The sequence below is a fragment of the Maylandia zebra genome, linkage group LG11, assembly GCF_041146795.1.
Source record: "Maylandia zebra isolate NMK-2024a linkage group LG11, Mzebra_GT3a, whole genome shotgun sequence".
Classification (NCBI taxonomy): domain Eukaryota; kingdom Metazoa; phylum Chordata; class Actinopteri; order Cichliformes; family Cichlidae; genus Maylandia; species Maylandia zebra.
The window spans coordinates 29,766,222-29,782,437 of NC_135177.1; positions in this window are offsets into that span (position 1 = coordinate 29,766,222).

The window sequence follows — 16,216 nt, forward strand, 5'->3', positions numbered from 1 at the left end:
CAACAACAACACACAGAGCGCCCTCTGACCCCGGAAGGACACACCGTTGCAGCGAGAAGGCGTCACCCGTCGCTATGGCAACATAAACAAAACATAACTGTACAAACAAAACCCCGAACAGCCCTGACCCGCTACACAGCCCCCACCTAAGGGGTCAGTCGTCCCCGACGACCCCATTGCCCCACACAAAGTCCTGCAAATGTCCAGGTGCCTTCTTTTGGCGCACCGGCCGATCACGACCGGTGGGGGAAAAGTCACTCGGGTCAGAACATGGGGTGCCACCATCATCCCACTTCTGACACCAATGTGGCGAGCTCAGACAACGAGGAAACGGAGGTGTCGTTTGGTCTTGCTTCCCGTGAGCTAGCCAGGGAGCACAGCCGTTTATTGACATCTGCAGAAGAACACTGCCGCTAGCTAACTGCTCAGCGCGGCAACCGCACAGCAACAACAACAACACACAAGGCGCCCTCTGACCCCGGAAGGACACACCGTCGCAGCGAGAGGGCGTCACCCGTCACTATGGCAACATAAACAAAACACAACTGTACAAACAGAACCCCGAACAGCCCTGACCCGCTACAATATGCTGCTGAGAATATAGCCCAGAAGAAGCGTATAGTATAGCTTTTATTTTGGAAAGAGCCATTTCTCTGTAATGAACTCTCTTTTCCAAAGATGAGTGATTCCTCAATCAGATACAGGTGTTACCGCGCCAGATCCGCGGCCCCGAACCGTAGTAAGGAAACCTCTGGCAGTTACTTGAAGGTTCCGTAACTGACTCGTAGCCGGCAACAGCTTACTATACAGGTCAACTCCGCTAGCAAAAAGATCGAAGGAGGCGTAGGAAACTGCTTCACCGAACTTTATTTCTTCTCTAAGGCACGAACACCGCGTACAGTGGGCTGAAACAGTTTACTCACTGCGAGCATCGCCGACACAACTCTGGCTGTCGAGGGAGTTATTATATTCCTTTTATTTATTTTCTTTTCGTCTCTTCTGTAGCTAACCGTTACTTTTCCCTCTCTCTCTTCACACACACACACACACACCAGGCAGTCCCGCTACACACATCCCGAATACATTTCCCATCAGGCTTCATCCTTAAAGGGCCATGCCTGTAACACAGGGCTTGCAAAATCGCTAGCCCGACGTCCCGGGGCTAGCGATTTTTCCAGTCATACTACCAAAATCTATCTCTGCCCTGCCCGTCGGGCTATTGTAGGAAGGAAAAATATATGTCAATGCTTTTGCATTCTTTTGGAAATGTAGCTGGGTAATTATGTCATTTGGTCTTGCTTCCCGTGAGCTAGCCAGGGAGCACAGCCGTTTATTGACATCTGCAGAAGAACACTGCCGCTAGCTAACTGCTCAGCGCGGCAACTGCACAGCAACAACAACAACACACAAGGCGCCCTCTGACCCCGGAAGGACACACCGTCGCAGCGAGAGGGCGTCACCCGTCACTATGGCAACATAAACAAAACATAACTGTACAAACAGAACCCCGAACAGCCCTGACCCGCTACAATATGCTGCTGAGAATATAGCCCAGAAGAAGCGTATAGTATAGCTTTTATTTTGGAAAGAGCCATTTCTCTGTAATGAACTCTCTTTTCCAAAGATGAGTGATTCCTCAATCAGATACAGGTGTTACCGCGCCAGATCCGCGGCCCCGAACCGTAGTAAGGAAACCTCTGGCAGTTACTTGAAGGTTCCGTAACTGACTCGTAGCCGGCAACAGCTTACTATACAGGTCAACTCCGCTAGCAAAAAGATCGAAGGAGGCGTAGGAAACTGCTTCACCGAACTTTATTTCTTCTCTAAGGCACGAACACCGCGTACAGTGGGCTGAAACAGTTTACTCACTGCGAGCATCGCCGACACAACTCTGGCTGTCGAGGGAGTTATTATATTCCTTTTATTTATTTTCTTTTCGTCTCTTCTGTAGCTAACCGTTACTTTTCCCTCTCTCTCTTCACACACACACACACCAGGCAGTCCCGCTACACACATCCCGAATACATTTCCCATCAGGCTTCATCCTTAAAGGGCCATGCCTGTAACACAGGGCTTGCAAAATCGCTAGCCCGACGTCCCGGGGCTAGCGATTTTTCCAGTCATACTACCAAAATCTATCTCTGCCCTGCCCGTCGGGCTATTGTAGGAAGGAAAAATATATGTCAATGCTTTTGCATTCTTTTGGAAATGTAGCTGGGTAATTATGTCATTGGCATCGGTGAGCCACTGTCAATATGTGACATATTGAAATCGCGTTTGAATTTGCGCTTGTTTTTTGCTTTCACTTTGCAAATGTCCAGGTGCCTTCTTTCTGCGCACCGGCCGGTCACGACCGGCGGGGGAAAAGTCAGAACATGGGGTGCCACCATCATCCCACTTCTGACACCAATGTGGCGAGCTCAGACAACGAGGAAACGGAGGTGTCGTTTGGTCTTGCTTCCCGTGAGCTAGCCAGGGAGCACAGCCGTTTATTGACATCTGCAGAAGAACACTGCCGCTAGCTAACTGCTCAGCGCGGCAACCGCACAGCAACAACAACACACAAGGCGCCCTCTGACCCCGGAAGGACACACCGTCGCAGCGAGAGGGCGTCACCCGTCACTATGGCAACATAAACAAAACATAACTGTACAAACAGAACCCCGAACAGCTCTGACCCGCTACAATATGCTGCTGAGAATATAGCCCAGAAGAAGCTATAGTATAGCTTTTATTTTGGAAAGAGCCATTTCTCTGTAATAAACTCTCTTTTCCAAAGATGAGTGATTCCTCAATCAGATACAGGGCTCGCAAGATTTTTCCAGTCGGGCTACCAAAATCTTTCTCTTCCCTGCCCGTCGGGCTATTGTTGGAAGGAAAAATATATGTCAATGTTTTTGCATTCTTTTGGAAATGTAGCTGGGTAATTATGTCATTGGCATCGGTGAGCCACTGTCAATATGTGACATATTGAAATCGCGTTTGAATTTGCGCTTGTTTTTTGCTTTCACTTTGCAATCGCGTGAACTGTGTATAGAGAGCGACAGTACTGATTGGTGAGTGATGATAATTTGCGCACCAATTCCTCTGACATCGTCTTATCAATCGTTAGCTTACTATGCAAACATGACAAGTGAAATCTCCTGTAGCAAGCTTAAACATATGAGAGGTTGATCGCGCAGAGAATCGCTGACCGTTATGTGTGTGTGTGTAAAAGCAGCAGGATATATATTTTAGTTCTGCTGAGCCAAATAAGACAGGTCAGGGTGAAGAAGTGACAGCCAAAGAAAAGCTTGCCACAAAACGGAAAAGTTATGACAAATCAGACTATAAGGCAAAAAGAAAGTGCAGCTTCATGGTTTCATGGACAAAAGAATTTCTGTGGCTGCAATATGACGAGCTATATAACCGGGGCTGCACATAAGTGGTCCGCAGGTGCGCATTCGCTGTCAAAAAAAAAAAAAACCGCGCACAAGATATGAAGTTGCAATGCGTGTTTGCATACATAAGATTTTCTGGAGGAGGACAGACATTTGTTTAAAACTCTTAAAGATGTCGAAGAAGCTCCTTTAAGCAATTACTTTGGTGTTCCTCCACCTCCAAAGAAATGTCAGAAGGAGTCCGAACCACAAAAGAAGCGCGTATTCTCGGAAAAGTGGTTGCAGGAGGTGAGCTGGCTTCAAACAAATGATGAACGCACAGAGATGTGGTGCAGAATGTGCCGTGAAAATCCCACTCTAGCGGACAAAAACACTGCCTTTTATATGGATGCAAACGCACGTTGCAACTTCTTATCTGGTGCGCGTCTTTTATTTTGACAGCGAATGCGCACATGCGGACCACTTATGTGCACCCGTGTAAATAACATAATGTTCTGCCGGGTGTGTTGTTGGTTTTCTCTCGATTTCTGAGTCGACAAGCGCCTTTGTTACTGGGACCAGTCATTTTAAGAAAGGCCCCATTAGAAGCCATGAGAAATGCAAGAAATGCATTATTGCTCAGTCTGCAATATCTTTCCCAGAACAAACACCAATTGCAAATAACATACTAAAAATAAACCTGAAAAATCTGTTTAGAACAGCGTACTATGTTGCAAAGAGTGAACTACCACTGGCAAAATTTAGCAGTCTTTGCAAACTTCAAAAAGCAAATGGCCTAGATCTTGGTTCCACTTGTCTCTTACCCGTGACTTCAGCGGAAATTTCAAATTCAGGATCTGACACAGATGGATTCATGTCCTACACAGTTCTTACAAGTTCATAGAAATTTCTGTTCAATTAGAACCAAGTATTTGAGTTGATGATTGTAATTTTTATACAATGTTGTAATTTGTTTTTCAACAATTTTTTGATTGATGTTTTGTTTCCTTTACAATATTATACTTTAATGTATAATATTGTAAAGGAAACAAAACATCAATCAAAAAATTGCTCTCTTTTTTATTCGGGCTACTTACATTTATTTTGGGCTACCAAAAACTGAAGAGTCCCTGCCCGAAGGGCTACCAGGGATTTTGAAATTTTGAGATCCCTGAGATATATTTATTTTTTAAATTACTTTTGTTTCAGCAACATTAAATTTAAAAACTGTACTTTTGAGTTAAAATATATATATTTATAATTTTAATAAATGACAAATTAAAAAGGCATGAACATTTTTTTTGTATCGAAAAAATATCGAACCGTGACACCAAAGTATCGAACCGAACCGAACCGTGAATTTTGCGTATTGTTGCACCCCTACCACCAGGACAGCGTATCACAACAGATCAGTGTGTTCAGCTGAACTCAACCTGTGACGTTTTTTTTCCGGCTTGAGGCAAAGTTTGTGGAACTAATTTTCCAATCCACAGACACAGAAGGGCGACTTCTGTTCACATTTATCCATGCGGTCTTTGTAATGTGACTGCAGCCCCAGGAAAACCAATTTCTTACAGTCAGTTTCATAAAACAAAACTGTTCTTAATGACTTTCATTCAAATGCTGAAGAGGTCAAAAAGCAACAATTTGGTCTTTCAGGAAATACGACAGATTAATCAATCTTTAATGTCTCTGCATGCAGTGCGGCTGACAGCACCGAGCTTTCTGCTAATAATAAAAGTGAATGCCAGCTGTAATTGGTTGTTGGACACTGGGAATTAACTAACAACAAAGACAAGTTGATACATTAATTTATACAAACTAGGTTCGAAAGATGGAGCACCAACAAGAAGAAGAATATTTTAATCCTGGGTGCTGCAGCCAATGTTGAATTATTTGTTTGATTATGATTTCTATAGTCTGTTGCATAGACGAAAATTAGATAATGAAATTGCAACATGCAAATTCCAACTTCTAGAGATGCTCCTTCATACAGAGCGTCCATCTGAGCGTTTCACTGTGTGGGAGACAAAACCAAGGAGAAGGAAGAGTGTCTCATCTTACTATTGCTGTACGCATGAGGGCAGCCACAAAAACCTGTATGTAGACTGGTAACACGTGGCTCATGACAGAGGAGGAATTGCTGTATGGGCAGTTTGATAATGAAATAAAGATCAAAGCTGCAGATATAGAAACATGCATGAACGGCTCTCAGTAAAGGTTGAACATGTCAAAGGCATGCCAACTTTATTCACTGTCTTCAGAAGTGCTGCAGTGCAGTGAAAGAGCTTAAATGTATCAAGAAGCTTTTGATATGCCAGCAAACATGTGAGCTGTAATTCAGAAACACGCAAGTCTTGACAACCTATTGTGGTCGTGGATAACTGGACACACAACAGTTGAGGAGTCAGTTCTTCTCTGGATGGACCATCGTGCTCAGTGTCTGATGATGATGTTTACAGTACTAGGACCTGAACAGACCCAGCAGCCTAACAAAGAATGACAAACTTTAAACACTTGTTAAACAGTGGCAATGGGTTAGGTTTGCAATGACTGTAGAAGAGATCTGATCTCCTAAAGGGGTCCTCGTGTGAGTTCATTCACACTTGTTGGAAGTGGTGTGCATAATTCTGTTCAAATAAGCCCAATGAAAGCCACTCAATGGAAATGAGGAGAAGTTAGTGAAAAAAGAAAGAAGAAAAAAAAGGAAGAGGAGGGGATAAAAAGCAAGAAATTGGTGAGTGAAGCAGATAATAACATATATCAGCTATCAGCTCCACTAATTACATATAATAATAAATAAATGCTGCTAGTTTAGTCTTAACTGTGAGGACAGACATTTAAATAACCAAACTTCAATTAGGATCACATTATTTGGTTTGTGTCCTTTGATGCTTAACCTTAGTTTACTTAGCTAGTTAGAATACGTCTTTGGAGATTTACAAGACATTATCTATGAAAAGCAGCTTTGCCTCTATCGAAAAAGTAAAATTAAGAGAAAAAAAATTACTCAAGCTTTTTCTGACAAAGGTAAGATGCACTGGCAAATGAGCAGATGGTGCACAGAAAGAAAGAAAAGGACAAAGACACATATTCCATGGAGGAATATATTTAATTTATTTTAATGGAAAAGTTGTTGGCTGAACTTAAAAGCCTGTCAGACTTCAAGGTCAGTTGATGCTTTAAACCAAAGAAGCGCTCTGCTACATTACTTCTCTGACCCCCCACCAGGGTGCAGATGACACTGTTAGCTACATCAGGATATATAATAGAAGGAGCACTTATGTTGCCTCTGGTGTTGACAATACAGGAGTAACACCCTGTATGGAGCCTGGATCTGCACTGTCTGAGTTGCAGGGATACTTCCAGCAGAGCTGCAGCTCATCTTGGAATAAGTCTGAGTCCTTAAAAAACATCAGAGGTGAGGGTAAAAGATTTGGTGCTTTTGTTCCTAAAAGACATTCTGCCATTCAGGTGCCTGTCAACCAAGCTGTGCTTCTTTTTTTCTGAGCTGTACTTTTTTAACACTTTGTAATGGGAGCAATGTGTGGTTACACAATAGTACAATCAGTAGCAGTGTGATGAGGTTCTGAGTGTCTTTTCCAGTACAGATAGCTCAGCATTTTTTTTCCAGTCAGAGAGAGATGGGAAATTTTCAACTTCAAGTTAAATGCAAAGGGCAACATGTCAAAAGTGGCAAAAGCTGGAGATCTTTTATCGAAAAACTGAGGCTACTTCCAAAAGGGAGTCAGTCATCACAAACTCCAACTTTAAAGCATCCTACTTTACAGCATTAAAAGAGATATTTACAGTGTGGCATACACACAAAAAAGATTTTAGGTTTCTATGGGTAGTCTGCTCTCTCTTAACAGCTCTGAGTGGGGTGATTTTTAAAATTGGATTTACAACTCATCCACCTGGATACCTGGGTTGGGTTTCCATGGCCGAGCATCTGCATCCAAGCTTTAAATCCCCAAGCACAATGCAAAGTGTTGTGGACTTGAGGACTGGAGACAAGTTCTCTTGAGTGACGACTCTGCATCTGGCAATGCAATGGGTGAGTCTGGGTTTGGCAGCTGCCAGGAGAACTCTTCTGTTTGACTGTATTGTGCCAAGAGTAAAGTTTTGGTGAAGGGGAGATTATAGTGTGGGGTTGTTTTTTAGGACTCTTGATTCTTCTTTCACAAACATATGAACTTGAGGGTCATCCCAGGTCAGGAGAGCAAATGATGCTTCAAAAAGATTGATGGTTTAGCATCTGTTTGGTACTTGAACTTAACCATTTTGGGACAGAGTATCTGGAAAAAATCTGTTAATTGGCTGCTAGCACTCGAGAGATACTTGTAATTAACAACATCTCAAATGTCATTCATCAGTTCATGATAAGATTTACTGCCTAGAAGGAGCTAAAAAGCACAGTTGAATGGATTTTGAAGTTGACCGGGAATCTGCTGGACTTAAAAGAAGGTAATTACTGGAAACTTCTATTACTTTTTCTCTGCGCTGACTGCTTTAGGTGACAGTTGCTCTGCAGGAGCATCTTAAGGGAGCAGGAACAGCCATTTTTTGCTTCAGTCAGCAGAAAAGGTTTGTAAGCGAAATGAGTGCACTGACATCTGACAGGCTTGGGAAAAAAGGAGAAAAAAAAAGTTGGATCTGCATCTGATCAGAGTTGGAATAAGGCAGAAAGGACTGATAGCACTAAACATCCTATCATTATCTCTAGGGAACAGCATGTGCTCTATTTGACACTAATCAGCTGGGTTATGCATAAAGAAATCATCCTCTCTCAAAATTGTGCAGAATCTGCAGGAGCTATTAAGTTACATATATCAGCTCTGCAGGAAATAAAAATAAGATGAAACATATCAAACTTTGAAGTCTACAGATGCCAAAGATAAAAGTTAGTCAAGCAGAAAATGGCAGATTTTCCAGAAATAAAAACTCCTGAACAACGATACAGTTTTTACTGATTTGGAGTGATGTGGTGACATGGCACAATGCTATGGTGTTATTTTTACATGCATGGAACATGGGACAGTCACTTTGCAAATAGACTAGATAAAGATTCACGAAATAGTGTTTCAGATTAGTAGTATTTAAACAGTTGCAGGTGTGTGCACCACTAAAGAAAAAAAAAAGCCCATGTGTTAAAACTTATGAAGAAGATGTTTTATCTTTTGGTTATAGTTTGGACTGGGAATGAAAATAGCATAAGAATTCTACATGGCAGCTGATTGTTTTATATCTTATTGTGTGTCATACAAAGTAATTTCTTTTTATCTTTCCCTATGTTATTACTTACTCTAACATGGTTATCATAAAACACAAAAATGTTGTTCGAAGACTGAGTGATTTTTTTTTCCTTTCCAGCCCATGCTGTGAAAATGTAAGAATAACCAAGTTAGGAATATCATCTGTATAAAATCTATTAAAGAAAAAAAATATAGTTATTTTCAGTTCAGCAACTATTCAGTGGCTTTGAGAAGCAATAGTAAGGACATCAGGTAAAGTAAAGACTTGTCAGATCAAAAGAAGAAGACAATCAATTCTTTTATCCTTGAACAGAATAAAAATGAAAAAACAAATACAACAACATAGACAAGAAAAAGCCTTAAAACAGTTTGATTTGAACTAAGTAAAAATTGATTTATGTTTACAATTCCAGACGTGTATGTTCTTTTTTCTTTGAATGATGAGGAGGTCGAGACAGAAAGTGAGAAGCAATAAATGGAAAACATGTAGATATAATAAGAACAAAGTGCATGCAAATATCTGAACGTTACACTGCACTTTGTAGTCACATTAATAAGATACACTCAACAGCCACTTTGGCTGATGTGAAATAAGTTAAAGGCAAATTTCTTATCAACATTAGACAACTCGGGCATCAAGCATCAGAATGAGGAAGAAATATGATTTGGACGTGACATGAATGTTAGTGCCAGATGTGCTGGTCTAAGTATTTCAGAAACTGTGTGTCTTCTGGGATTTCCCCACACAACCATCTCTGGGATTTGCAGATAATGGTCCACAGAAGAGAAGATATCTGATGAATGGCAGTTCTTTGGGCTGAAATGAGTTGTTGATGTCTGATGACAATGACCAGACTCAATATAACTGAGATATGCCGAAGAGCATCTCTGAGTGCACAGCACATCAAACACTAAAGCAGCAGATGACATCATTGCTCTAGTCCAGTCATCTTTCTGGTCAGCCTCTTCGAGCCAATCAGCATCCACTCTGCATATTTTAAATCACACTGTGCATCTTTTACTCTACCTTGCAGCCTCTTTTCCATCTCTGCCTCACCCAAGTCCATCCAAGCCTTCATGTCATCTCTACCAAGTAGAGTCAAATTTGCAGTAACTTTGTGGCGCTAGCAAAAGGTGGTCAAACTCTGTAGTATCAAGGTCAAATTAATCATAAACTTTGAAGCAAATTTAATAAATTTATTTAAAATGATCTAGATGCATTACTTTTGGTATGGTACTAAAATCCATGCCTTCTGTAGCTTCCCTTTACTCCTGCCTCAAGGGATGAGTTCAAAAAAGTAAGTAAGTAAAATTTATTTATATAGCACATTTCACAGATAAAAATCACAAAGTGCTTTACAATAAGATCAGACATACAAGTTAAAATTAATTAAAAGCCCGTTTGTATAAAAATGTCTTCAGCTGCTTTTTAAAGGAGTCAGTAGAGTCTAGACAGCGTAAAGACAATGACAGAGAGTTCCACAGTCTAGGTGCCAGTGCCTGAAAAGCCCGATCCCCACGTGTTTTAAACCTAGTACGTGGGACCACCAGTAGCCTCTGACCTGAAGACCTAAGTGCTCGGCATGAAGCATGAGGTTTCAACAGGTCAGAGATATACTGGGGAGCTTCACCGTGCAGAGCTCTACAAGTTACAACTAAAATTTTAAAATGAACCCTAAAATTTACAGGCAACCAATGAGGAGAAGCCAAAACTGGAGTAATGTGTGACCTCTTGTTTGTACCAGTTAAAAGTCTTGCCGCTGCATTCTGTACAGACTGAAGGCGATCCAGAGCTGATTTGTTAAGACACGTAAAAAGACCGTTACAATAATCCAAACGAGAAGAGATAAAAGCATGAATAATCATCTCAAGTTCGGCCTTTGACACCAGTAGTCTGAGTTTAGAAATGTTTCTTAGATGATAAAAACAGTTCTGGACAAGTTGTTTAGAGTGTTTCTCAAGAGACATCGAACTGTCAAATACAACACCTAAGTTTCTGAGACTCGACTGAAATGAAGGGTCTAAAAAACTGATATGCTGCCTAATTTCTGAGAGCATGTGATCAGGTGCAATAATCAAAGTTTCTGTTTTATCTGCATTTAACTGAAGGAAATTGTCATTTAACCATTGTTTGATTTCTGACAGACAATTATTTAAACAAGACAATTTATACAACTCAGAAGCTTTGAAAGAACAGTACAACTGAATGTCATCAGCATAGAGATGATAAGAAATATTATTGTAACGTCTGATAATGTGGCCTAGAGGGAGTATATACAGCAAAAAGAGAATAGGACCTAAAACAGATCCTCGAGGTACCCCAGAAGGCAGAACTGATGTTTCCGACAGCACATGATTTATACAGACAGTAAAGGATCTCTCAGATAGATACGACATAAACCATTTTAAAACAACACCAGTAATCCCAAACAAGTCCTTCAGCCTATTTATCATGATGCTGTGATCAACAGTATCAAAAGCAGAGCTGAGATCCAACATAACCAGAACAGTGTACTCTCCAGAGTCTGCGACCATCAGAATGTCACTAGACACTTTAAGCAAAGCGGTTTCAGTAGAGTGCAATTTGCGGAGACCAGACTGGAAAATGTCCAGAACATTGTTCTTTTCCAAAAAGTTAAGTTGTTCTGCAACTGTTTTTCCAAGATCTTTGACACCAATGGTAATTTTGATATTGGCCTGTAACTGCTTGGAAGAGATGGGTCCAAATTTGGTTTCTTTAATATTGGTTCAACAATAGCTTGTTTAAAATAGCTGGGAACTGAGCCAGTATAAAGAGAATGTTACAGTTTGTCAGGATATTTCAGTTCAAATACTAGTGATACAGCAGTACTACAGTGATATTACTGGGTTGTTTAGCTTTGGTAAGGAATAAATCTAAATTTTAATATATATAGTAAAATAAATAGTTTTCTAAAAAAATGCTAGTAGTGCATAAAATTCAGGTATAAACAGATTACAATGGTTATTGTACTGCATACTGCAATGTTGTGTTGGATGTAAGGGTGAAGCAATGGATTCTGGCTTCATCTATGTTAGCTTCCTTTTATTTAAATATCTGTAATTTTGTCTTTGCAGAGACCTCCAACAATCAACTCATGAGCAGTAATTGTAGCATCATGGCAACATGTAAACATCCAGCAACCTTTAATCTATTTATTTGTATCCATAGACCCAAAGGTCCAATATATCCACATGAACAACAGCTGCAGCACCGTCTAAGAGCAAGTTATAAATACAGAATTTGACAGGCATTTTGTGAACTAGTCATGATTCTGGATCTATTCATTGAGTAAAAATTAAAGTGCTTCCAATCTCAGCAACATTTCTCTTTTTTTCTCTTGAACAGTGCACAGCCTCCATCTGGATGCCCACTCACTGAAAGGAACAGAGGGAAAGAGCTCTGTGCTCACTCACTGGGGGAAACCTTGATGAAGTATAGATTTTTCAGCAGGTGCTTTAGAAAAATAGAAATTGCTAAAAGGGTAAAAAAAACAAAAAAACCCATCAACAAATAATGTCAAAGAGCCACAAAGTTTGTAAGCCAACCAAGCTCCACAAATTCCAAAATAACATAAACAGACAATCTGAAAAACCCCTTATAACGTCTGAATCTAATTATGTTTTTCAGCTTTGGATTCATGTTTTGTGATTCAGTTTTTGCTTCCTCCTCTTAGTCTTTTAATCTTTTGCTCCTTTTATCTTACCGTTATTCCATTGTTGAGCTTTAGTTTTACAATCCTGTCTTTTTGTTCACATATTTGTTTTTAAAATGTATTCTTAGTAGTACTTCTAGTTCCCCCTGTGTTTCTCTGTGAGTCTTATCTTTCTGTTACAGCGGGTTCCTGTTTGTTAGTCGTACCTATTGTTGGTCTTGTCTTCGTGTTTAGAATTTTGTTATTTGGGCTACGTTCACACTGCAGGTCTTAATGCTCAATTCCAATTTTTTGATCAAATCCGATTTTTTTGTCTGCTTGTTCACACTACAAATAAAATGCGACAGCAAACGTGCTCTAGTGTGAACGCTCAAAGCGGCCCGCATGCGCAAAAGAAGACGTCACACACAACACGCTCTGTTTAGACCCAGAGCAAACAGTATTGTTTGACTGCTGGCCCTTAATATAAAGACTTTGGATTTTACGTTTCCCAATTTTTGCTTTAAGTTATTTTGTTATTTACATAATAATGTAAATAACCTAATAATTATCCTTATTGCTGTTTTAGAGAGGAGCGGTGCTTCAAAGGATAGTTGCCGATTTCTGTCAGAATCTGCAGATTATACAGTACAAATAAAATGTTCACGTTGTCTTCCCAACAGTTTCACTAACATCTACACTGGATGGCCAGGAAGCGTTCACGATGTCTTCTCGAGCGCTTCTCCGGAGCTGATAATTGGCATCTGTCTTGTGTCTGTGACGTAAAAGACGGGTTTAATGCGACATGACCATTCAAGTCGCTTTCTAAAACATCGGATATGTATCCGATTCAGTTCCACATATGAAAGTGACCCAGATCGGATTTGAAAATATCGGATTTGTGCCGTTCACACTGTCATACCATGATCGGATATGGGTTGCATAGGGTCAAAAAAATCGGATTTGATGCACTTTTGCCTGCAGTGTGAATGTAGCCTTAGTTACCTGTTTATCAGTCCTGTCATAATTGTTTTCACCTGTGTTAATTATGTTCAGCTGTGTCTCATTCCCCAGCTGTCTCCAGTAGCCTGTCAGCCCTGTTTGTAAGTAGTGCCTTCCTTTGTCATTTATCAATGCATCTTTTATTATTCCCTCGTTGTACTTGTAGTCTGTATTTAAGTCTTCTCCAACACTTTTACTACAGTCAGAAGTATACCTGACGAATAAAGCTTTGATTGATTGATTGACCTACACAGCTAACAAATAGTTAGTCAAATATTTGGTGACAGTAGCATCTTTTTTTCCCCAGGCTTTTTATGAACAAAAAGCCAACAGATAAAGTATATGACTTAAAACTGTATTAACCTGATTTAATGAATGCTTAATTATTGGCATCCGTAGCTAACTAATCGTAAACATTGGGTGTTACTGTGTTACTGTAATCAAATTACAAGATAAGTACTGTTATTACTTGCAATACGCAAATTCAAAAATCTGCATGGTGGGTTTAAGGGAGACGGTTTTCAAAAACATTCAACATAATTTCACCAAACACGGTAATTTTAACTGTGGTATAAGTAAAGTCCTGCAGTTTATGTAGTGCACGTATGGCCTAACATTAGCCTTAAATTTAGGTTTAAAAATCATGAATGTTACAATAAATTATAGAGGTTATCTTGCTGTGTAAGAATGCCAAGCATTAATCCCTGACAGAGTGTGTTCTCATTTATATAAATTCTATGTAAGGGAATCAGGGCTAACTTCTGGGTTTGCATACAAAAATGCCGTCTCTGTAGTACTTTGTAATTGTAAACGTTGTGAGCAGGTCAGCATATTCATTGTTCAGTTCATTGTTTTCTGTGCATGACATTTGGCAACTTTGTAGATTTTGATTAAAGAGTTTTTATATTAATATTCAAATTGAAAATCCCTTGGCTTCATAGTGTGGTGGTTTACACATTTGAATAATAATAATGTGTCAGGAGGTGTAAAAATCTGTCAAATCAAATATGCTGAGATACCTGCTGTGGTGAACCGTTGTGAATAAGGGAGCAGCTGAAAGTAGCTTCTTTTCTGATAAAATCCAAAACACTGACCTGAAAAACCCATGGCTATCACTTGTAGGTCAATTTGTGGAGGTTAGGAGAGCCAGCAGTCTGTGGATATGCTCAAGAACAGATGGAAGACTTTTACCTTTACTTTTTGATGTTGTGCGCCATTATTTGGCATCATGTTTTCCTTGTTCGGCTCACATCAGCTACCAGGCTGATTTGTCACATCCATGCAGGGACCACAAATGGCTGAATTGTGGACACCTAACATTCAAGGTCGCACTTTTGCCTCCACCTGATGAGTCGCCACCTTCAGCCTCCCATATTACCTCTCTGCAGAGCCATACTGGTGTTTTTGTTGTTGTTGACAATGAGAGAATGCATTAGTTAACATTAAAGGCAGTGTGGTCACTAAGGACTGACACGGCTGCACAAAGAAGCAAAATGTAGCAGCATAGCAGAATGCCTAAAGCTTTTACAGCAGCGGTGATGTGTCTGTAGGCAGAGCATAAAGTCTGAGAAGAGAAAAATCTGAAGATTGCCTGAGACTATCTCAGTTTGTTCAGTGGCTGCCTTTTGAATAATTCCCATCAATAAACTAAAGGGTAATGTATTTTCTTCAGTTGTTTACCAGGTCAACACATTAGCATTTAGATTTGCACCACTACATGTAAGTACATTGTCTTCTGTGTCTTTTTGGCAACTTAACAACAAGGCTTGTATTTTGTCTGTGAAACATTTTAAAAATAGTGCCATATGGAAGGATATTAAAGGCTGTTGTACAACGCCTGTGAAATTCTTTGTGTAATGAATATGCATGTGAGAGTAACTATTTGTAAAATACATAAAATGAAGAACTTTCTTCTTAGACTGCTGCTGCTATGACCCAGACCTGATTAAGCAGAAGAACATTGATGGTTGGATAAAAAACCATCAGCGAATCTGAAGATTGTCTGAAAGTAATTCATCCATCCATGCACCTAATGACAAACCACACTTCTGCCCAACCAAAAGTACCTTGGAAGAGGGAAGGTTTAGTGATGACGCTTATTACTGCCACTGAAATAAAAATGTCAAGCAGTGTGTTATAACTCCATGACATGATGCTGCCAGTTTCTAATTGGCAGATTAGTTGTAAAACTTATTTAAATAACTTATTTAAAAACAATGTATCCTTACATTTCAGAAAAAGTAAAGCATACAGTTAAATACAACAAGCAGGTTATTTCATAAATCATATTCAACACTATTTTTTTCTCTTTTAACAATTTCACATATTTAATTCTGAACCAATTTGTAACTTTGTAAACTTTTTATCTTCATCCTGCAGAGAATAATTCATTTTCTCTGACCTGTAGACAACATAAATACAGGTTGTTCTTGCTCTAGTGAGCAAAATGTCCTAATTGTTCCTCGTACAAGATTAATGATTAGGTGGGACAGAGCCTTTCAGTCTGTGGCATCAAGACTTACGAACAGTTTTTGTTTAACCTTTTTTTTGAGACTTTTTCTTTCACGGCAGATTGTTCTGCCCGAGGTTGCATTCCTGTTAAAAGGGAATTTTCCTTCCCACTGTCACCAAAGCGCCTGCTCATAGGGGATCATCTAAATGTTTGGATTTTCTTGGTTTTCTAATTTATTATAAGGTCTTTACCTTATAATATATATCACCTTGAGACAACTTTTTTTGTAAATAAAATTTATTTGTATTGATCGACTGATTGTCTGTTAAAAGTGCTTCACATAGTTTAATAATTAAACATTCCTGACTTACCACTTCATTCTGTAAAATTATAGTGACTAAAGTGAATGTGTCAAGGTTCTGGGAAATGTAATATATCTTTCAAATAGATATCAATTTGTTTTGTTTTAATCCTTTTAGTTTTAAAATCATTCAT